Raw genomic sequence first — 21,903 nt, 5'->3', positions numbered from 1 at the left:
AGTGGCTGAGACCGAAGAACTTGGACCATCATCCACTGCTTCCCCAGGCACATCAGCATGGGGCTGGATCAGCAGCCAGTAGCTGGGACTCAAACTAGCACTCTGCTATGGAATGCTGGTGTCACAGGTGGTGGCCTAAACCACTGTGTCTCAGCGCTGCTCCTCTTGTATGAAATATTTGAAAGCACTGGAGTCATTCCCACATAATATGATCTTTGTTTCTTTTTTATAAAGATTTATTTTTTATTTACCTGAAAGGCAGAGAGCGAACTCTTCCATCTGTTGGTTCACCCCCAAAAGTACAGCAACAGCTAGAGCTAGGCCCAGGTGAAGCCAGGAGCCCAGAGTTTCCTCCAGGTCTCCCACGTGGGAGCAGGGGCCCAAGCACCTGGGCCATCTTCTGCTGCTTTCCCAGGCCATAGCAGAGAGCTGATCGGAAGTGGAGCAGCTGGGTCTCCAACCAGTGCCCATACAAGATGCCAGCGTTGCAGGCGGAGGCTTACCCCACTGTGCCACAGCACTGGGCCCGATTATCTTTATTTCCAACTTAGCTACTTATCAGTTACACTTGGATTATTTTATCAACGACTGAGGGAAATAACTGTAGTATTGCTAGTAATAGTATGCAATTAATTTTCCAAATGAAGCGTGTCCTTTTTGCACAGTACATTTCAGGGCTCATAAAAACACTTGGGTGGACCATGTACCTTTAAGATTAATCTTTGTTCTTACCTTAGGTTAAATATTCACTTAGAGGTCCTGCAAAATGCATATTTAAATACAAAACACACAGAGAATGAGGAACAGGACTTATTTTGAAATATGCTTTCTCAGTAGTATTAAGAACTGACAGGGGGCCGGCGCTGTGGTGCAGCGGGTTAAAGCCCCGGACTGCAGCACCAGCATCCCATATGGGCGCTGGTTCAAGTCTTGGCTGTTCCACTTATGATCCAGCTCCCTGCTAATGCACCTGGGAAAGCAGCAAAGGATGGCCCAAGTCCTTGGGCCCCGGCACACATATGGGAGACCTGGAGGAAACTACTGGCTCCCGGCTTTGGATTGGCTTAGCTCCGGCTGTTGCACCTATAAACATGAAGATCCTAACTGTGGCTGCCCAGGCGAGTGTGACGTGATGGCAGCTTTTGCTATTGCCAGTATCCTGAGAGCTGCGTCAGGAATCTTACGGCCCCTGGATGTTTTGGCATCTCCAATGTATCAAAACTGTGCCAAGAGTGCCTGTCTTCTTCCTGCACTGTCCACATTCAGACTGTCGGAAACAGAGTCCTCTGTTGCAAACCTTAACATGTGGGCATCCTACAGCCATTCCGGACAGAGGGGCTCCCTTGCTTCCAAGTGTCCTGAAGCTGCCGGTCAGAACGGTCATATACTTCAGTTCACGAAAAGGCAAGAGAAAAACTGAGAGCAGTCATCCACAGGTTTCCTAGACTTCACTCTGGCCTTCGGCCTTCGGCTAAATCAGAAAGTCTGGTTGCAAGAAGAAATTATGCGGGCCAGTGCCATGGCGCAGTAGGTTAGTCCTCCGCCTATGGCACCAGCATCCCATATGGGTGCAGCACCGGTTCTAGTCTCAGCTGCCCCTTTTCCAATCCAGCTCTCTGCTCTGGCCTGGGAAAGCAGTGGAAGATGGCCCAAGTCCTTGGGCCCCTGCACCCACGTGGGAGACCCGGAAGAAGCTCCTGGCTCCTGGCTTCGGATCAGCTCAGTTCTGGCCATTGTGGCCATTTGGAGAGAACCAATGGAAGAAAGACCTTTCTCTCTCTGTCTCCCTCTCCCTGTCTAACTTTGCCTGTCAAATAAAAATAAATAAAATCCTTAAAAAAAAATTATGGAAAAAGATCACTGCAAGAAAAAGACGCTTGAGGGAATTTGTGTTCTGCAGTAAAACCCAGAGTAAACGCCTAGATAAAATGACACCAGCTTTCTGGAAGAGGCGGAACTGGTGTGCCGTCGATTCCTATCAGAAGTACCAGGATCCTACGACCCTGAAAATGTAGGTCAGAAATGTCCCGGCTCCCCAGGCATCGCTTGTGTATATTTGTGTATATATTATGTCTCTGCAAAAATGAAGAAGTATAAAAGTGACCTTTTAAAAAAACTATTGTGTAAACATAAAACACCAGTTTACACAACTTCTGAGAGTTTTAAGACTGAATAGATTAAGCACTCCCAGAAATGACAGAGAATCAGAAGTCTAAAACTGCATTGTCTTTAAAGATTTATTTATTAATTTTAAAGGCAGAGTTACAGGGAAAGAGAGGTCTTCCACCTGCTGGTTCGCTCCTCCAATGGCTGAAACAGCTAGAGCTGATCTGATCTGATCTGAAGCCAGGAGCCTGGAGGTTCATCTGAGTCTCCCACACGGGCAGAGGGGCCCCAGGAGTTGGTGTCAGCACCCAGTGTGGGGACTGGCTGTCCCGCAGCTGATTTCATTGTTAGCGGACTCAGGTGGAACAGAAGGAGCATTTTCCTCAGGAGAGCGTAGGGTGACGGCTCTCTTGGTGTCTGCTCTCCTGACTTCATTGTCCTCAACAGCAGTTCTTGTGTCGTGCATCGGAACCGGTGTTTTTCATAGAAGGGTAAATGAAATAGCCTTCCAGCCAGTACACCCCCTTCATGAGGCATGGGAAACGGTACAAGACAAGCACTGTTCACCCAGGCTTTGAGAGCTACTGTATTTCTTAATAGTTTGTCCACTTGAGACTTGGTATTTGTATTTGTAAGAATAAGCGTTTTCCAGCCATTGCAGAAACTACGGGGGAAAAGTCCTGCCCGTCATTTTGGAAATGACGCAAGAGAGGAGCCTCTTGAAGGGGGCAGAGGAGGGCGCTGGCTGTCAGCTCCCCCGTCAGAAGCCTCGGGAAGCATTCACAAAGCACAGGCACTCTCCTGGTTGAAAAGCAGCGCCAGGAGCAGTGATGTTTGAATCCTGTACTACGGCACTTGATGATAAGGCAAACCGCCCCTTTTACTAGGGGGGTGTCCTTGAAACCAATGTGTGCTCATTAAAGGGAGAAGGAGTAATAATAGAATGTTCTAAAACCAGAAGGCCCAAGTGTGTGTCTATGTATGGGACCAGTTAATAAAGAATAGACGTTTGTTTGGAGGTGAAAAAAAAAGATATTACATTGAAAATAAAAAATAAGGCTTACATAGATAGTATGGTTTAAGAAGGTGGTAAAGTGTATAAAAAAAGCATGATTTCATTCTGAATTCCTGAGCTTAGTGAGTTGAGGTTCCTTTCTTTCTTCCGCACGTTACCCCACATACAGAGTGACTCAAGGTGCACAGTGACCACCAGACTAACCCCACCTTTGCCTTCTCCGAGGCGGATACAGTCTTCTGTTGCACTGTGAAGAGTTAAAGTCATAAAATACTTCCAAGTGTAGAGTTGTGTCTGCTGATTTTTTTTAAAGATTTATTTATTTCTTTGAAAATCAGAGTTACACAAAAAGAGGACAGGCAGAGAGAGAGAGAGAGAGAGAGAGAGAGAGAGGAGAGGTCTTCCATCCAATGGTTCACTCCCCAGTTGGCCACAATGGCTGGAGCTGTGCCAGTCTGAAGCCAGGAGCCAGGAGCTTCTTACGGGTCTCCCACGCAGGTGCAGGAGCCCAAGGACTTTGGTCATCCTCTACTGCTTTTCCAGGCCATAGCAGAGAGCTGGATCGGAAGTGGAGCAGCCGGGACTCGAACCCAGCGCCCATGTGGGATGCCAGCACTGCAGGTGGCGGCCTCACCCACTATGTCACAGCGTTGATCCCAGTGTCTGTTGATTTTTTTTAAATCCATGAATTTTATCTGGAAGATGAGAAGTTCTTTGATCTGTAAATCTGTAGATTTAATTTTCAGCTGAGGAAGGCATTTCCTGAAGTTTGTGCCTTTCGTTCTTGTCTGTTTGTGGGGGGCGGTTTTTGTGGGTTGGCCCTACCCTCCAGATGTCACAGCTGTCATGTCGTATGTCCTCTCCTCCCTCTACATAGCTCCTTCAGTTAGGTGCTTTGGTCACAGATTTGATTTTCTACAGTATTTGTTCTGTTCCATACTGTTTGCAACTTGGATTTTAAATTTCTGTTCCGTTTTTATTTAACTTACAGTTCTTAAAAAAAAAAAATGATGAAAGAGCAGATGGGGAGTTTTTAAATTTTAAGATTTAATAATGTTTAACATTTTTCTATACATCCACATATATAGCATTTTCTATTTGAAAACAGGAAATTAATATCACAAAATGGAATTCCTGACAGTGATCATAAAGTAGGGAGAGAAGAGTATGTAGTCATAAACATGGTGTAATTGAGTGAAGCAGTTTTTATAACTCTTGTACAAAAAACATTGAGTGTTGTACTCTCTCTGTATATTAACTTACATAACAAAGAGAAAACTTGATATTTGTCTTTCTGGGTCTGCCTCATTTCATTTAGCAGAATGATCTCAAGTTCCATCTATTTTGTTGCAAATGTCAGGATTTCATTCTTTTTTTTGTGCTTAATATTCTGCTGTGTGTATGTGTGTGTGTGTGTATGTGTGTGTATGGCATTTTCTTTATCCAGTCACCAGCTGGTGGACATCTAGGTTGATTCTGTATCTTTTACTATTGTGAATTGGACTGCTATAAACATAGACATGCAGGTATCTCTTTCATATGCTGATTTCATTTTCTTTAGATACATTCCTAGAAGTGGGATAGCTGCGTCATGGTAAATCTGTTTTTAGTTTTTGGAGGAATCTCCATACTGTTTTCCATAATGGTTGTACAAATTTGCTTTCCCACCAGCAGTAGATTAGGGTACCATTTTCTCTACAACCTCACTGGTATTTGCTATTTTTTGATTTTTGGATAATACCATTCTTTTTTTTTTTCTTTTTCTTCTTTGACAGGCAGAGTGGACAGTGAGAGAGAGAGAGACAGAGAGAAAGGGCTTCCTTTTGCCGTTGGTTCACCCTCCAATGGCCGCCGTGGCCGGCGCGCTGTAGCCAGTGCATCGCGCTGATCTGATGGCAGGAGCCAGGTGCTTCCTCCTGGTCTCCCATGGGGTGCAGGGCCCAAAGACTTGGGCCATCCTCCACTGCACTCCCTGGCCACAGCAGAGAGCTGGCCTGGAAGAGGGGCAACCGGGACAGAATCCGGCGCCCCGACTGGGACTAGAACCCGGTGTGCTGGCGCCGCAAGGCGGAGGATTAGCCTAGTGAGCCACGGCGCCAGCCAGATAAAACCATTCGAACTGGAGTGAAATACTTGATTGTTTATTTGCATTTCTCTGATATCTAGTGATCCTGAGCATTTTTTCTTGTGTCTGTTGGCCATTTATGTTTCTTTGAAAAATATCTGTGCATATCCTTTGCTCATTTCTTAGCTGGATTGTTTGTTTTGTTCTTGATCTCTTTATATGTATGTTCTGGATATTAATCATTTATCAGACATACAGTTTGCAAGTATTTTCTCCCATTCTGTTGGTTGCCTTTTCACTTTGTTTCCTTTGCTGTGCAGAAGCTTCTTAGCCTGATACAATCCTGTTTGTCTATTTTTGCCTGTTCTTTTGCAGTCTTACCTAAAAAGTCTTTCTGTAAGCCAAGGTCTTGCATCAGCATTTCTCCTTTGTTTTTCTCCTGTAGTGTAATAGTTTCAGGTCTTAAGTTTAAATCCTTGATCCATAAGATAGAGGTCTTGTTTCAAATTTCTGCGTGTGGAAATGCAATTTTCAGAACACCATTTGTTGAAGAGACTAGCCTTTCTCCAGGGAATGTCTAATCTACTTTTTAAAATTTTTTACTTCCTCTGAGTTCTGAATTTTTTAGATTTGTTTATTCAAAAGGCAGAGTTACTTAGAGGCAGAGGCAGAGAGAGAGAGAGAGGGAAAGAGAGGTCTATATGCTGGCTCATTCCCCAAATGGCTGCAACAGCTGGAGCTGAGCCAGTCTGAAGCCAAGAGCCAAGAGTCTCTTCCAGGTCTCCTAAGTGGGTGCAAGGGCTCAAGGACTTGGACCATCTTCTGCTGCTTTCCCAGGCACATTAGCAGGGAGACAGATTGGAAGTGGAGCAGCTGGCACTCAAACTGGTGTCCAATGGGATCCTGGCACTGCAGTCTGCGGCTTTATCTACTATACCACAGCACCGGCCCCATTCTGATTTTGTTGTATGTTCCTGAGATCAGAATATTGGCTTTTTTTCTAATTTTTTTATTGTAAGTAATTTTCAGTGCTGTACTTTTTTCCAGTTAGAACTAATATACCTCTTTTCTTATGGTATAGAATTTTTTCAGTGATTCCATGTTGACTGTCTTTTATTATTTATTCTCTAGAAATGAAAGAACATTTGACATTGTCACTATAATTTTGAATTTATCATACTAATAACATTCTATTAAATATCTTTTCTAGATTTCTTATAAGGAAAATAGGGAATTGTATTTTGTATAGGCAGTCCATAAATACTGTGTTGTATGTTTATAAAAGATCTACCTATTCTAAAAAATCATTTTCAATAAGAACTTACGTTTATGCTTGTATCTTTGTGATAAGATCCTTTTTTTCCAGCCTGGTAAACAGACAAAGAATTCTCAACTTAAACTTTATAAAAATCATCTAGAAAGAAACAGCTTATTTCCAGATTAAATAGAAGCAGGTTCTTGTTTTTGGTGTTGTTCGGTTTTTCTGAAGCTTACTGTTCTTCACTAGAATGCTTGGTGCTTCCTGCAAACCAGTGGTTAGAAACCGTAGTGAATTTAACTTCTAACTTGCCATTACATTACTAGAGAAACAGATCAATTCCAAGGCCAGTCTGTGTTCAATACATGAGATACAAGCCCATTGATTAAAAAATGGACAATTTCCTCACACCTAGCTCCCTGTCATGTGGCCCTGAACACACATATGCCACAGAAATAAAACACAGATATTTTATGTACCTAATAGAGTATCTAATATGCAGTATTTTAATACATTCATGAATTTAATTGATTAAAAGATAATTATACATTATTATTTCTTTTCTTTTTTTTAACTTTTATTTAATGAATATAAATTTCCAAAGTACAGCTTATGGATTACAATGGCTTCCCCCCAATAACTTCGCTCCCACCCGCAACCCTCTCCTTTCCCGCTCCCTCTCCCCTTCCATTGACATCAAGATTCATTTTCAATTCTCTTTATATACAGAAGATCAGTTTAGCCTATAGTAAGTAAAGATTTCAACAGTTTGCACCCACATAGAAACATAAAGTGAAAAATACTGTTTGAGTACTAGTTATAGCATTAAATCACACTGTACAGCACATTAAGGCAGAGATCCTACATGAGGAGTAAGTGCACAGTGACTCCTGTTGTTGACTTAACAAATTGACACTCTTGTTTATGGCATCAGTAATCACCCTAGGCTCTTGTCATGAGTTGCCAAGGCTATGGAAGCCTTTTGAGTTCACTGACTCTGATCATATTTAGACAAGGTCGTAGTCAGAATGGAAGTTCTCTCCTCCCTTCAGAGAAAGGTACCTCCTTCTTTGATGACCTGTTCTTCCCACTGGGATCTCACTCGCAGAGATCTTTCATTTAGGTTTTTTTTTTTTTTTTTTTTTTTTTTTTTTTTTTTTTTTTGCCAGAGTGTCTTGGCTTTCCATGCCTGAAATACTCTCATGGGCTTTTCAGCTGGATCCACATGCCTTAAGGGCTGATTCTGAGGCCAGAGTGCTGTTTAGGACATCTGCCATTCTATGAGTCTGCTGTGTATCTTGCTTCCCATGTTGGATTGTTCTCTCCCTTTTTTATTCTGTCAGTTAATATTTGCAGACACTAGTCTTGTTTATGTGATCCCTTTGGCTCTTAGTCCTATCATTATGATCAATATGATACCAAGTCAATTAGGAACAAATGCAAGAATACAAATGATCTATTCAGCTATCTTTTCCACTTTGAGTTTTTATCAGATTGGGTACTCTACTGGATTTACTTCTTTTTTTATATATTTATTTTATTTATTTGGAAGAGTTTCAGGGAGAGGTAGAGACAGAGAGGTCTTCCATCCAGTGGTTCACTCCCCAGATGGCTGCAACAGCTGGAGCTGCGCCTATCCAAAGCCAGGAGCCAGGAGCTTCTTCTGGGTCTCCCATGTGGGTGCAGGGGCCCAAGGACTTGAACCATCTTCCACTGCCCTCCTGGGCCACAGCAGAGAGCTGGATCAGAAGAGAAGCAGCCAGGACTAGAACTGGCGCCCTTAGGGGATGCCACAGCGTCGGCCCCTAGATTTACTTCTTAAACTCACCATATTAAAACTTGGCCAAATAATCTGTTTTTTCTCATTACATTATGATGTCTTCTTTTTTTTTTCCTTTAGCCTGTTTATTTTTTTTTAATGTTATGAATATGACATTATTGCAGTAACTTATCTAGGCATTTGACCTTTGGTGACAGTTTTAGTCCTAATAACAGTTTTTTCCAGTAGCCAGATGGCATTGCTTCTTGAAATCTCTCTGTCTGGCCTCTCCCCTGCAAACCATCGGCTCCCTGCTGATATGCCTGGGAAGGGGGCGGAGGATGGCCCGAGTGCTTGGGCCCCTGCACTCACATGGGGAGACCCAGATGGAGTTTCTGGCTTTGGGCTTCAGCCTGGCCCAGCGCTGGCTGCTCAGGCCATTTGGGGAGTGAATCAGTAGATAGGAGAGCTCTCACTGTCTCTGGCTTTCTCTGTATCTGTTGTTCTGCCTTCCAAATAAATAAAAAACAAATCTTCCTTTTTTTTTTTTTTAATTTAATTCCTGCCAGATGCTAGAGATTGTCTTGGTGTGTTTTGTGTTACTGTAACAAACACCTGACACTGGGTAATGTGTAAAGAAGAGAGTTACTTAGCTCATAGTTTGGGAGGCTGAAAGACTGGACAGCTCCCTCCGTTCATCCCCTGGTGAGGGCCTTCTCACTCTCATGCCGTGGCAGATGTCATCACATGATGAGAGTACGAGAGGGAAGGAGGGCTCATGTGCTGGGAAGGGTAGATCACTCTTCTCTGATTACCCAGTCCTGTGAGATCTGAGGGTATGTTCCCATGACCTTGGCACCTTCCACCAGGAACCACCACCTCAGCACTGCCACACTGGGGACCAAGCTTCCAGCATGTGAGCAGGGATTAAAAGTGCTTCACACAGGGGCAAGTGTTCAAGACACCACTTGGGACACCTGCATCCTATACTGGAGCACCTGGGCTCAAGTCCCGATTCTTTTCCCAACTCTAACCATATGCTAATGTATACCCAGAGAAGCAACAAGTGAGGACTCAAGTAGTTGGGTCCCTGCCACCCAAGTGGAGACCAGATTAATTTCCCTGACTTTTGCCTGGCCTGCCCCTGGCTGTTCCAGGTATATGGGGAGTGAACCAGCAGGTGGAAGATCTCTGTCTCTACCTTTTAGTTAAAATGAAAAAAAAAAAAAATACAGACACACACACAAACACACACACACACACTTGACTCTCAAGCTCTGTCAGTCACTTGCAGAGTAAGGTATACAGGGACAAACAAAAAAGGTTTTTCCCATGCCTAGATAGATTCAATAAAATCTGAATCAAAATCCTAGCAAGTTTTTTTTTAAAGATTTTTTTAAACAATTATTTTATTTGTTTGAAAGTCAGAGTTACACAGAGAGGAGAGGCGGGGGGCGGGGGGGGGGGTCTTTCATTCCGCTGGTTCACTCTCCAAGTGACTGCAACAGCCAGAGCTAGCTGATCTGAAGCCAGGAGCCAGGAGCTTATTCCAGGTCTCCCACAGGTGCAGGGGCCCAAGGACTTGGGCCATCTTCCACTGCTTTCCCAGGCCATAGCAGAGAGCTGGATTGGAAGAGGAGCAGCTGCGACTTGAACCAGCGCCCATATGGGGTGCCAGCGCTGCAGGCTGGGGCTTTAACCCGCTGCGCCACAGTGCCAGCTCCTGGAGTTATTTATTTGAAAGGCAGAGTTACAGAGAGAGGAAGGGACAGAGAGCAAGAAAGAGATCTCCCATCTGCTGGTTCACTCCCCAAATGACCACAAATGGCTAGGAGTGGTCCAGGCTAAAGCCAGGAGCTAGCAGCTTCTTCCAGGACTCCTACTCAGGTGGCAGGAGCCCAAGCACTTGGACCATCTTCCACTGCCTTCTCAGCTCATTAGCAGACAGGTGGATTTGAAGTGGAGTAGGCAGGACACAGACTGTTACCAATATGGGATGCCAGTGTCACAGGCGGTGGCTTAACCTGCTATGCCACAGTGCTATCCTCCCCCCTTCTCCCAGCAGACTATTCTGTGGATATCAACAAACTAGCTATAATGTTTTTATGAGGAGAGAGAAAAAGAGCCAGCATAATATTGAAAGACTACGGAATTGTAGGACTGACTTCAAGACTTACTGTAAAGCCATAGTATTCAAGACAGCATGGCACTGGTGACAAAATAGATACAGAATAGAAGGCCTAGAAAGAAACCTGCACAAATGTTACTGGGCTCTGACAAAGAAGCAAAGTCGGCACAATGGAGCAAAGATAGTTTTTCTCAACATGGTGCTGGAACACTGGATATCTATATGCAAATAAGCTAATATAGACATAGAGCTTACAGCCTGCACAAAAATGAGCTCACTGTGGGTCACAGACCTAAATGTCAAAAAAACACAAAACTCCTGCCAGATGCCATAGGGGTATCTAGGTAACCTGGGATTTGGCAGTGACTTTTAGATACGACACTAAAGGAGCATCTATGAAAGAAGGGATTGAGGAGTTGGGCTCCACTGAGATTAAAATCTTCTACCCTATGAAAGATGCCATCAGGATAATGAAAAGTTAAGCCATAGACTGGGAGAAAATATTTGCAAAAGGCCTATCTGAGGGGCTGGCACCATGTGCAGCAGATGAAGCTGCCACTGCAGTGCCAGGGTCCCGTGTTGGAGCACAGGGTTCTGATCCAACTCCCTGCTAATGTGTCTGGGAGTGAGGCCAGCTGGTGCAGCAAGTAAGGCCACTGCCCATGGCACCATGTGCCAGCTGCTCCACTTCCAATCCAGCTGCCTGCTAATGGCCTGGGGAAAGCCCACATGTTTAGGTCCCTGCTACCCACATGGGATACCCGATAAAGCTCTGGGCTTCTGCCTTTGGCCTGGCTCAGCCCTGGCCATTGCAGCCACTTGGGGAGTGAACCAGGGGATGAAAGACCTTTCTGTCTCTCCCTGTCTCTCTTTAACTTTTTCAAGTAAGTATATATATATTATATATATATACATATGTATATATAATATACATTATTATATATATATATATATACGTATATATATATTATATATATAAGTATATATTTAAAAGCACCTGGGAAAGCAGCAGAAGATGGCCCAGGTACTAGAGCCCCTACCGCTATGTGAGCAACCCTGATGGAGTTCCTGGCTTCTTCATTCAGCCTGGCCCAGCCCTGACTATTGTGGCTATTTGGGGAGTGAAAATTGGATGGATGATCTCTCTCTCTCTCTCTCAACTCTGCCTTTCAAATAAATAAAATATACTTTTTTTAAAAAAGACAAATCTGATAAAGGTGTTAGTTACCCAAAAATTACCGGGAACTCCTAAAACTGAGCAATAAGAAAACAACTTCATACAAAAAATAGGCCAAAGAGCTTACCAAGCATCTCACCAAAGAAGATTCACAGATGACAAAGGTGCTTCACATCGTGTGTTACCAAGAAAATGCAAATTGAAACAGCAGTGCGATACCACCACACATCTTTAGATTGGCTAGGATCTAGCATGTGGACAGCACCACATGCCCACAAGAATGCGAGTCACCAGGAATTATCCACTGCTGGTGGGGATGCAAAATGACACGGCCACTTAGGAGGACAGTTTGGCAGTCTTTACACCACTGCTGAATTGGGAATTCGTTTTTAATGCTTGAACTTCAGTTGAAGCTGTACACCTACTGACCCTGTGCTCATGGGCCTGCACAGGCAAGGAATTTCACCCTGGTGAGAGGGGGAGTCTGCCTGAGCCTGGGAATCAGAAACCAGCCAGAGAGAGTTAGGGATGGCCATGTAGACAGATTTCTTCCTGCCTTGTGTAGCCAGAGAGGGGCTAAAGGAGAGCTTGAGAGATGTAACAGAGAAGTATTTCATGAAGGGTGAGGGTGTGGAAAAGGTGGAAGGTCCTGCAGTAGCTGTGAGTCAAAACCATGGCGGGTGGAACTATGTTCCAAGTGTGTACTGCCCGAGGCCGGGCAGGGCGGTAAAGCAGAGGCAATTTGACAGGCTTTTCATGTGACAGGTTACATCAGGGAGGCCATCCAGTGAAGTATAATTAAAAATTAGCATTTGGTGGGACCAGCCTTGTGGCGAAGGGGTTAAGCTGCTGCTTGTGCTGTCAGCGTCCCTGACAGGAGCACTGGTTCGAGTCCCGGCTGCTTCACTTCCAATCCAGCTCCTTGCTAATGCACCTGGTAAGGCAGCTGAAGATGGCCCGAGTGCTTGGGCCCCTGCACCGCTTAGAAGACCTGGATGGGATTCCTGGTTCCTGGCTTCAGCCTGGCCCAGCCCTGACTGTTGTGGCCATCTGGGGAGTGAACCACTAGATGGAAAATTGCTCTCTGTCTGTCCCTCTCTCTCTTATTCTCTGCCTTTCAAATAAATATTTAGTTAAAAAATTAAAATTTGGGCCAGAGGAGAAAAAAGAGAAGGTGTATTTTAAAAAGTGTATTAGATAAAAGTATTTTAGATTTGTTTGGTTTAGTATCATTGAGGGAGACATACTAAAATATTGGTAGTAAATTTAATAGTTACTGAGCCTGAATTTCCCTTTAATTTCTTTTTCTGTCTGATTTTATACTACTATAGAGTGTAAGATGCTAAAAATTCCATATTGCAGATCATTTTTCCAAATGCAAAGCTTGTGAATTTCAAAAGTATAACTTGTTTCACTTATTTAAATATCAAAAAGCGTTCTATTGTTTCAAGTCTGTGAAGTCATTTTTGATAACATTTTTTAAAAAAGATTTATTTATTTTTATTTGAAAGGCAGAGTTACAGAGAGAGAGAGAGAGAAAGTCTTCCATCCACTGATTCACTCCCCAAATGGCCGCAACGGCCGGAACTGTGCCGATCCAAAGCTGGGAGCCAGGAGCTTCTTCCGGGTCTCCCACGTGGGTGCAGGAGCCCAAGCACTTGGGCCATCTCCCAGACCATAGCAGAGAGCTGGATGGGAAGTGGAGCAGCCAGAAATGAAATTGGTACCCATATGCTTGCCAGCACTGCAGGAGGTGGCTTTAGCCGCTACACCACAGCGCTGGCCCCAGATAGCATTTTATTTTTTTATTTATTTTTAATTATTTTATTTATTTGACAGATAGTGAGAGAGAGAGACAGAGACAGAGAGAAAGGTCTTCCTTCTGTTGGTTCACCCCCCAAATGGCCGCTTCAGCCGGTGCTGTGCCAATCCGAAGCCAGGAGCCAGGTGCTTCTTCATGGAAAAAGTTGTTTTTTTTTTTCCTAATAACTCAGTTAATTTCGTGCCTTCATACTCTTTGAAGTGATCCAGTTTAAACTTTGTAAACAATTTAGAAAATAAGGAATATTTTGGAAAAAAATGGTAGTTCTGGTATTTTGAACCAATGCTGAATAGGTGAACAAGAATGCGAATTAAGTAGCCCTTTATGTAAATTATTTTTTTATTTTATTTTATTTAATGAACCTAAATTTCCAAAGTACAGCTTATGGATTACAATAGCTCCCCCCCCCATAACTTCCCTCCCACCCACAACAGTCCCCTCCCCCACTCCCTCTCCCCTTACATTCACATCAAGATTAACTTTCAATTTTCTTTATATACAGAAGATCAATTTAGCGTATATTAAGTAAAGATTTCAACAGTTTGCACCCACACAGAAACACAAAGTGTAAAATACTATTTGAGTACTAGTTATAGCATTAATTAAACACCTAAGAGTAATTGTGTACCTTTATGTAAATTAAGTGCTGAGGTGAGTTTAAGTTTAGATATCTGGAATCATATTTATGCCGCTAATTTTCTTGATAAACTTTTTTGAAATGAAACTTAAGTTCATCGCAACTCAGGATTTCCTACAGATTCATAGTTAGAATAATTACTGTGAAACGAAATAAAGAGAAATTAAAATTTGGTCCTCTTTTTTTATACCTGTGCCAGACACTGGGCTTGAACTTGAAGTCTAGATAGGCCACAAGGTGGCACTGTTAGACCAAGTACCCATGTAAAGTGCTGTTGTTGCTGGGAAAAAAAAGTCACTTTAAAAAACAAATCACTTTATTTCAAAAGCCATGCGTGTGTATAAAGACTGCAGGACGATCCCTGCTTACTTTGGTGTCTTTATCAGGGAATTACTGAGTGTAAAATGGAAACTTCCTGGCAAGGAAGCCCCTGAAGATTTTGGAAACTGCTGAAAGACATCCAAAAACAAGTGTCCAAAGCACTGGTGAACAATTGATTTTGATTTCTTTTAAACCAATATCTTTGAATTGTAAGTAAGCTTTAATAATACAAATAAATAATCATTAAGTAGTATAATATTGTTGGAAATATATCCAAAATCCTGTTTGGTATTTTTTGATTTCATGATGGAGGAAGAAAAACTTGGGTGTTTGCTGGTATCCCAGCCAGTAAGAAATACCTGAGAATGATCAGGCCAGGAACTAGTCACTTCCTGTACGGCAGAAGACGTTTACAAATACTTTGTTGTTTTCATCCACTTTGAAAAGCTTGCTTTGAGGTGATTACAAGGAGTGAAGTCAGAATATGTGTTCTGGACTATCTTCTGGGCAGTAAGAAACCCATCTAGATATTTACTCTTTTGCAGTTTAAAAAATTTCGCTTTGAATTTGGAGATCATCATGTGCATGCTAGATCAGCCCTCTCCTCGTTTAATCTTCCATGTAATTTATTATGCAAGAAAAGAGTCTTAGGGGATGAATTTGGTTTTCTCACTCATAAAATGAGGGTAATGACAGTACTTGCCTCATAGGGTTTCTGTGAGGAGTAAGTTATTACAGGAAAACTTGACAGCTGTCGCACATGTTACTGAGCCGTGGCTGCGGGCTAAGAGCAGACCTGCAGACAAGAATTCCTCTTTCTCCTTGGTGAGCTTGGTAGTACCCTAAGACCTTCTCCTGAGTCATCTGGGTTAGCCTGGTTTTAATTGTTACGTGAGCTTAAATGCAATGACCCGGGCCTTCTGGAAGGGTTGTTCCCTGTTTCACGTTTACACATTCCAGGTTAACCTCATCTTTGCCGTGTTAATGAAGTTTTAATTTTGATGTAATTGCTAGCTGGGCATTGAAGAAATGACAAAGTGAAGAATTCTAAGGGTGGGCATTTGGCCTGGCAGCTGAGACACTGGTTACCCCCACCTCCCCCATCAGAAGACCTGGATTTGGTAACCCAGCCCGGGTTCCTGTCTCCGGGTTCCTGTCTCCAGCTTCCTGCTCACTCACACCCTCGGCGGCAGTGGGTGGGTCCCTTCCACCCACCAGGGACACTTGTATTGAGTTTCCGGCTCCCAGCTTTGACTCAGCCCAGTCTCAGCCATCATGGACATTTGGGTAGGAACTCTTTCTGTCTCATAGAGAAATAGATTGATAGACAAAAGATTTTTAGACACAGCCAAATTAAACAAATACCACAGAATGTGAATTCCCTACAAATTGAGATATAAAGTAAAAATCTATCTGTGTTGGATCCAGATCTTCCTAAAAACTACTCTTTTTCACCTAATATTATGCTTGAGCCTTGGAAGTAAAAGTCAGAAGGGTCTACTTAAAAACTTTCTCCCACCGGTTTTTCATAGTACAGGGAGACCCTGCAAGGGTGATGCTCTCAATTCCCCTTTTATTTCGCTGCTGCAATGCTTTCTGAAGAACCCTAAGTAAAATTCACAATTTACATTTGTTTCAGTTAGGACAGATGATTCAAAGGTTAAAATGGCATCCTAGCCATGTAATCATTGAGAATTTACTTCCTCGGCCCTTCTCAAAAATATGTTTAAAAGAATCTTAAATCCGGCTCAGTTTAAGTTGAATTGTAAACCAGAATCTTGGAAGTTTTATAGTGAGCAAAAATGACATCGCATCAAGATTGCCACCACAGCAAAACTGTTCGTTCGCCCATGAGGAAATGGGACCCGTTCCATAGCCCTATGTTACAGTCGGTTTCATCCATGTCAGATATTTCAGGCACACTGCTGAAGATCCCATTCTAATAGTCAGAATCTAGCCAAAAATGATTTTTAAAATTCCCCTAGATTGTCTACATTTTGATTGGCTTAAAATGTCAATGAGTTTGAATTTATGTAATAGGAAAAATATAGGACACATTCATTTTAATGTGCTAAGGAATTCAGTAAAAAAAAAAAAACTGGTACATATGTGCAAAGAAGGCATACTCTACAACCGTTGAAAATCATTATATAATGCTGGTAACTTGGAAGGGTGTTTGCAGTGTAGTAGATGAGAAAACTTAACATTGATACATATGGTATGGATTAAATATAGTATTTATTATGGGGGGAGAAAGCTAGAGGTACATAGCACCAAAATATTATTAATAGTTAATTGTAGTTGGTGGGATTATTTATAATTTTATTTTCTTCTTTTGTTCATATTTATCTTCTTTTTTTAAAATTTATTTGTTTGAAAGAGTTAAAGGGGTAGGGGAGAGACAGAGACAGATCTTCCATCTGCTTGCTGGTTCATTCCCAAATGGCCACAACAACCAAGGCTAGGCCAGGTTGAAGCCAGGAACCAGGAGTTTCATCCGGGCATCTCATGTTGGTGTGGGGGCCCAAGCACTTGGGCCATCTTCCACTGCTTTCCCTGGCCATTAGCAGGAGCTGGATTGGAGGTGGAGCAGCCAGAAATGGAACTGGCACCCATATGGAAGGCTGACATTGCAGGCAGAGGCTTTACCTGCTATGCCACAGTGATGGCCCCCATTTATTTTCTAAAACTTTTTTCAAAGCACTGGAGAAATATAAGAAAAAGTATTACTTTTAAAATCCTGTGACAGTGCACTTAGTTGAGTGTACGTTCAGGAAAGAATTATTGGATTCTCCTGTGTCTAGACTTCCAGAGACATTAACATGCTGGCACCGTGCAGTCTGCAGGGGCAGGCAGGACCGTTGTCTGAGACGTTTCTCCTGATTGTCTCGGGACCTGTATAGAAGCTGAGGGCTCGCTAGGAATACTACAGACCTCTGCCACGTACCGCAGGGTGACCTCACTGAGCCTCTGCCTCTGCTGAAGACCAGCAAACTGAAAAAATGTATTATTAGGGCCAGTGTTGTGGCATAGAAGGTTAAGCCTCTGCCTGCAGTGCCTGCATCCATGTGGGCACCTGTTCGAGTCCTGGCTGCTCCATTTCCCATCCAGCTCCCTGCTATGGCTTGGAAAAGCAGTGGAAGATGGCTCAAGTGCTTGGGCCCTTCTACCCACGTGGGAAACCTGGAAGAAGCTTCTGGCTCCTGGCTTCAGCTTGTGCTGCCCAGCCATTGCTGCCATTGGGGAGTGAACCAGATGGAAGATCTCTCTCTCCCCCCCTCTCCTTCTCTCTTTCTGTAACTCTGCCTTTCAAATATTTTTTGAAAAGTATTCTTAATGTTTGGGAAAGATCTTAAGTTGTTGTTAATGTTCTTTCTCACAGCTAGATTCCTTTTGTCCTTGGCCTTTGTCCTTGCCCAACATTTGAGCATGTGTTCAGAGCTTAGGTTTTAGAGCAGTAATTCTAAAGTACTGGCAGTTAACAGTTAACAACTTAATTGGAAGTTCTTGCTTTTCGTTCTTTGGGATTATTTTGTGTCTTGCAACTGTATGCTTTTAGATGGATAAGAATAACCAAATGAGGTCTAGAGAATCCAGATTTAGAGGTTCCATTTACTGTGCATCATTCATTTTCTTGGTTTAGTTTGTCTTTGACAGTGGAGAGTATAGGCAAAAAAGATTTGACAGAGTATCTCTCCTTGCATTTTGCTGAAGTGTATGGTGCATTGCTGTCTGACCAGAATTGCTACGTAGCCATAGAGTAGTCAGTGCATTTGAACCAAGAATATAGCACTTAGTCTTGCTTTTCACAATCATCTTGCACAATGAAAAACAGTACATCATGGGGCTGGTGCAGTGCTGCAGCAGGTCAAGCTGCTACTTGTGGCGCCAGCATCCCATATCTGAGAGTCAGTGCAGGTCCTGGCTGCTGCACTTCCAATCCAGCTCCCTGCTAATGTGCCTGGGGAAGCAGCCGAATATGGTCCACGTGCTTGGGCCCCTGCCATCCAGGTGGGAGACCCAGATGGAGTTGCAGGCTCCTGGCTTCCTCCTGTCTCAGCCTCAGCTGCTGTGGTCATTTAGGGAGTAAACCAGAAGATGAAGATCTCTCTTCGGCTCTTTCTGTGTCTCTGCCTCTCAAATAAATAATAATTATTCAAAAATAGTAATTATTGTGTATGGTTATTGATATTAGATCTAGAAAACTAATTTAAAATTATAAGTAGAGTATATAGGTATATGTTTTTTGAAGATTTATTTATTTATTTGAAAGGCAAATTGACAGGGTAGGGAGAAGGTAGAGAGATCTTCTATCTGCTGATTTGCTCCCCAAATGGCCACAATGGCCAGGGCTGGGCCAGGCTGAAGCCAGGAGTCTGGAACTTTATCAGGGTCTCCCACATGTGTAGCAAGTGCCCAAGTACCATCTTCTGCCACTTTCCCAAACCGGTGCTAGATGTGGGATGCCGGTGCCATACCTGGTGGCTTAATCCCGCTGTGCCATGGTGCCACCCTCTCTCCATTTGTATTAGTTCTTTTTTTTTTTTTTTTGATTGTAAAATCTCTCTCTCTGTTTTTCTTTTCTTTTCTTTCTTTTTTTTTTTTTTTTTTTTTTTTTGACAGGCAGAGTGGACAGTGAGAGAGAGAGAGACAGAGAGAAAGGTCTTCCTTTTGCCGTTGGGTCACCCTCCAATGGCCGCCACGGCCGGTGCACCGCGCTGATCCGATGGCAGGAGCCAGGTACTTCTCCTGGTCTCCCATGGGGTGCAGGGCCCAAGCACCTGGGCCATCCTCCACTGCACTCCCGGGCCACAGCAGAGAGCTGGCCTGGAAGAGGGGCAACCGGGACAGAATCCGGCGCCCCGACCGGGACTAGAACCCGATGTGCCGGCGCTGCAAGGCAGAGGATTAGCCTAGTGAGCCGCGGCACCGGCCTTGTATTAGTTCTTAACCATCAAGATTGCTATTTTGATAGAGTGACCTAAGTTTGAGGATGCAGAGTTTGAGAGACAAATGTAAAAGAGTATTAGAACTTCCCATCAAGTCAGCGAGACAGGCTCCCACCGAACCCTCGTCGTGTCGTCTGGGCTGAGACAATCGCAGGTTGGTGGTAGAAGCGCTTGCTGCTGAGATCTCAGTGCTTCACCCCAAAGAGTGACGACCCCTCCCCGTGGAGTGTCTCGGGCAGTGCCACGGAGCACGTGGTGAGTGGGTGAGTGAGGACTTTGGATGTTAGGCTGCGCCAGCTCCCTGAGCCCTGAGCCCCAGAGGTGTGTTTTCAACAGTCCCAGTGAGTCAGCCTCCGAGCCACTCCGTGGGCGCTCCACTGCAGGCGCTGTCTCTCAGGAGGCAGGCGCTGCTGAGCCGCCAGCGTGCCAGCTGGGGCGTGGCTGTACCCACGGCGGACTGTGCGAGCCCTGGGCCCCGTGGGTTTTTCCCTCCTCCAGGAACCGGTTCTTTCTCTTTCCTGAAAATCTTCTCCGCCCACTAGGTGTCACCTCAGTGCCAGGAATGGCTCTGTTAACCAGGGCGAGCCGTGCTTCATTCAGGCTCTGTTGAGAACAGCAGGGGACGGGGCTCAACCTGGGAAGGGTGAGAATTGTTACTTACTGGGTGCCTGTTATACGGATAGTAAGTAGGTGAGCTGGGGCACAGACCCAGGGGGTGCAGCTGCAGACACATCTGGGTGCAGTAGCCACACCCTCCTAAGGGCTGTCAGCAGTGGGAAAGTCACCTCCCGGGGCAGGGGGGTCCGTCTCTGTCACATCTCCTCCCCACCTCTAAAAGCAGCCTTCACTGGGGAGGGGATCCTGCCCCCTGTGAGTCTTGACAGCTACTGGTTCACTGCTCGCATTCCTACGGTGCGTCTCACTCTGCTCGTGGAATGGTTCTCATTAAACAGTCACTTTGGTGGATTCCAGGGCGTCTGCTGGTCCCTTTCCAAACGCCTGGCCCTACAAGCTCTTCCATGAATAACTTGACACCACACAATGACTCCAGAGGTGGTCGTGCGTGCTTTTCGGCCCGGGGGAGACAGTAGGCCCCTTCAAGCTCACTCTCCTGCTGCAGAATCTTCAGAAAACTCAGCCGTTCACTCCTGACCATTTGTCCCAGGAAAACGAGCACTTAAACTCACATAAAAATCTGCACACAAAACCTGGAGACAGCCAGATGTCCTTTAGTAGGCACACTGTTCCATACTGTGGAATATTGCTCAGCCATAAAAAGGACAGATTATGCTACCCATGACCGCCTGGGTGGGTCTCCAAAGAATTATGGTGAGTAAAAAAAGCCAATCCCAAAGGTTCCATTTATACAACAGTGTTGAAGTGACAGAATTGCAGACATGGAAGAGAAAGTAGTGGATTCTGGGGATAAAAGGTGGGGTTGGAGGGAAGTGGGCGTGGCTATAAAAGGGTAACTTACGAGCGCTCCTTCTGGCTGTGGTGACCGTCGGTATCTTGATGTCAGTATTCTGGTCGTGATGTTGAACCTTAGTTCTGCACTGGGGGCGGCTGGGTGAAGGGTACACAGGATCTCTGTGTATTATTTCCTACCAGTACATGGGAATCTGCAGTTATCTCCAGTTTAACTTAAAAAATCCTGGGGTGGGCATTTGGTAAGTGGTTAGGATGCCGCTTGGAACACTCACATCCCATGCTAGAGAACCTGGGTTCAAGTCCCAGCTCTGCTGCCAGTTCCAACTTCCTGCTGCTGCACACCCAGGAGGCAGCAGGTAATGGCTCAGGTAGTCGTACTTCCTGGGAAGTACATTAGCCAGCAGGTGATGGCTCGAGTGGTTGGGTCCCTCTGGGAAAGAGCCGGGAGGGCACACAGGGTACTTGTGGGCTCTGCCTGTGCACAGAGGTGTGGCCTGAGCAGGCCCAGCGAAAGCAGGCAGGGGCAGCACCGCGGAGAGGACCGCGGCTGGCCTGGGGCTTGACGTTCCTGCATGTGGAAAAGGAGGGGACAGTCTCAGATTTAAATGCCAGCATCCGAGATAGATTAGAAATAGTCTTTCCTAACTGTACCCTAAGTGGTTTAAATAGAAGTCTTGGCTGCTTTTACTTCTTCCCCCGTTATGAATAGTATTTCATTTCTAAAAAGTGCTTCTGTGGACTAGTCTGGAATCTAGCCTCCATTCATAATGTGAAAACTATGCGTTCTGAATTCCAAACAGTGAGCGAGTTTCAGAGTCCGGTCTGTGCTCCGCGGATGGCACGCGGTTGATCCTTTCCCCTTGGTCTGTGTGCCCGTGCCGTGCTGGCCCGCGAGCAGCTCCTCAGGGAGCCCCTCTGCTCGCCCGCCTGCCGCTGCAGCGCTTGTGGGTGCCTGACTGGGCCTCACCCACGGGTGCCCTGCTGAGCGTCTGTCTCAGCTCCACAGAGCGACAGGTTCTTCACGCCCCCCTCCCCGCCCCCTGTTGGCACTGCACTTCCTGCCGGCCCGTTGCTGGGTGTTTTCGTGGAGGCTTCTTAAGAATTCAGAGAAACTGCCGGGCGGGCGACCGCTGGAGGAAAGATCTAATCTCCAGGCTGACGTGAGTGTTCTCTGCCGTGGGCTTCCTCGCAGCGCGTGAGACCTTCAGTGCACTGTGGTTTGCAGATTCAGTGCT

At 44.8% G+C, this 21,903-nt stretch overlaps 1 protein-coding gene and 1 pseudogene across 3 annotated transcripts in view; both read left to right on the top strand.

Moving 5' to 3' along the window:
* ANKRD46 (ankyrin repeat domain 46) overlaps positions 1-21,903 on the top strand; it is a 37,241-nt gene that overhangs the window by 2,915 nt on the left and 12,423 nt on the right. The window contains exon 3 of one of the 3 annotated variants that reach the window (XM_070075370.1): positions 14,354-14,497. The exons of the other annotated variants lie outside the window; for them this stretch is intronic. The gene's annotated coding sequence lies outside the window, so the exon portion shown is untranslated. The remainder of the gene's footprint in view (positions 1-14,353; positions 14,498-21,903) is intronic. 3 annotated transcript variants of the gene reach the window in all.
* LOC100341930 (large ribosomal subunit protein bL35m-like) lies at positions 848-2,143 on the top strand (annotated as a pseudogene).

Source organism: Oryctolagus cuniculus, chromosome 6, assembly GCF_964237555.1.
Source record: "Oryctolagus cuniculus chromosome 6, mOryCun1.1, whole genome shotgun sequence".
NCBI lineage: Eukaryota > Metazoa > Chordata > Mammalia > Lagomorpha > Leporidae > Oryctolagus > Oryctolagus cuniculus.
This window is presented reverse-complemented; position numbering and strand designations above follow the sequence as displayed.